Genomic DNA, 1542 nt, shown 5'->3' on the forward strand with positions numbered 1-1542 from the left:
TAGGATGTGGATACACTTTCCTTTTCAACACCTATCTTGTCCCAAAACATGAGACTAAGTGGACATATCTTGTAGGGACGTGAGGCGTGCCGCAGTTTGCTCGTCTCTTGTTTTTCCTATTTAGGTTCACACAAGTAGTTCTTTCATGAATTTGATTTAAACTTTAACAGATCATTTGGATCAGAACTCCGCATACGCAAGTGTTTTGGTATTAAAGACAGCAAGAAAGCGTTATGATATAATTTGAAATGTGTGGTATAGTTAAACATGGTTCAAATTTTAATTGATGGGGTCTTGCAACTGTTTGGATCAGCCATGTGTTCACCAAATGGTGCTCCAGTTAATGAGGGTTGGAGTGCAGCAGCTTGCTGCCAGGCCAAAGGCTTCACACCCAGGTGCCAAAGTGTTCGTTGCCTTTTTGACAAGGACAGTAACAATCAACCAGCAACTTTGCCAAAATGTGAGTTGTATTTCAACCAGTGTCTAAATGACCATGAAACCAGTCATGGTTAAAGCCAAGGGTATGGATATGAAGCTCTTTAATGTCGAACTCATCTATTTGGAAGAGCTTGATTTGAAATGGCAGCCATTTATCAAACACACAATCTGAATTTACAACTTTTTATGATGTTAATTCTATTGAGAGAATGTCTGTTTGTCTCTAATGAGTTTGTGGCCCGGGGGGCAAACAAATTTACAGTCGCTTGAAACAACGGTGAATGTTTCATGTTAACTTGTTCAGCCCCCACATGTGGGTACATAGAGGAGAGCTCTTCATAATGTGTCCCAGTACTGTGCGTAACCTTGCAAGAGCTCACCATGCTCACAGATGTTTGATTCTGTGCTTTGGCAAATGTCGCCCTGATGCTGGCAGTCTGAGCTCCCATGTTTCATGGCTGTCAGTCACAGAGGTGGTCTTAGCTTTTAACCCTGTGGAGTTTCAAAGAGAATGGATTTTCCCAGTGCCATCAACCTTAATCAAAATCACATTGTCTACAGCTATTGGCCAATGGTGAAACCTGGAGGCTTATCCTGAATTTAACTTTGATTGGCCTGGGTCTTTGGATTGAGTTGCCCACCGCCCTCTGCTCTTTGATCTGCTAGGGCTCTTGCAGGAAGCTTTAGTACCCCCTAATCAGCCGTTTGTGGACCAGTCCAAGCTTCCCTGAGGGGGGCATAGAGAAGACTGAGTGTTAAGAGGCCAAATTGGCATATGCACAGTCTGGCTCCAGCCATGGATAACCTCAGGGTACTCCCATGCCAAATGTCACATGGTCATTAAATCAAGGAGTCTCCATTAAACTGGACACAACTGCTTTTGACACCAGGGTCTGACACACTGCACCTTTTATGTGACCATCACAGGGACCACTGCTCAGTGTAGAGTTATTAACATAAAGGGGAAGTTTGACAGTGCTTATAGGCAGAGGTAAATCAACAAAGCACTCAGCTTGACCAGTGGTTTAATTGTGTAGTATATTGTGTAGTGCAGTGATTCCAGTAGGAATCTTCTTCTAACATTACCAAGATTATTTGTTTTTA

The sequence above is a fragment of the Micropterus salmoides genome, unplaced genomic scaffold (genome assembly GCF_014851395.1).
Source record: "Micropterus salmoides isolate LMB-PRFRI ecotype aquatic unplaced genomic scaffold, ASM1485139v1 Ms_hic_scaffold_11, whole genome shotgun sequence".
In the NCBI taxonomy this organism is placed as follows: Eukaryota; Metazoa; Chordata; class Actinopteri; order Centrarchiformes; family Centrarchidae; genus Micropterus; species Micropterus salmoides.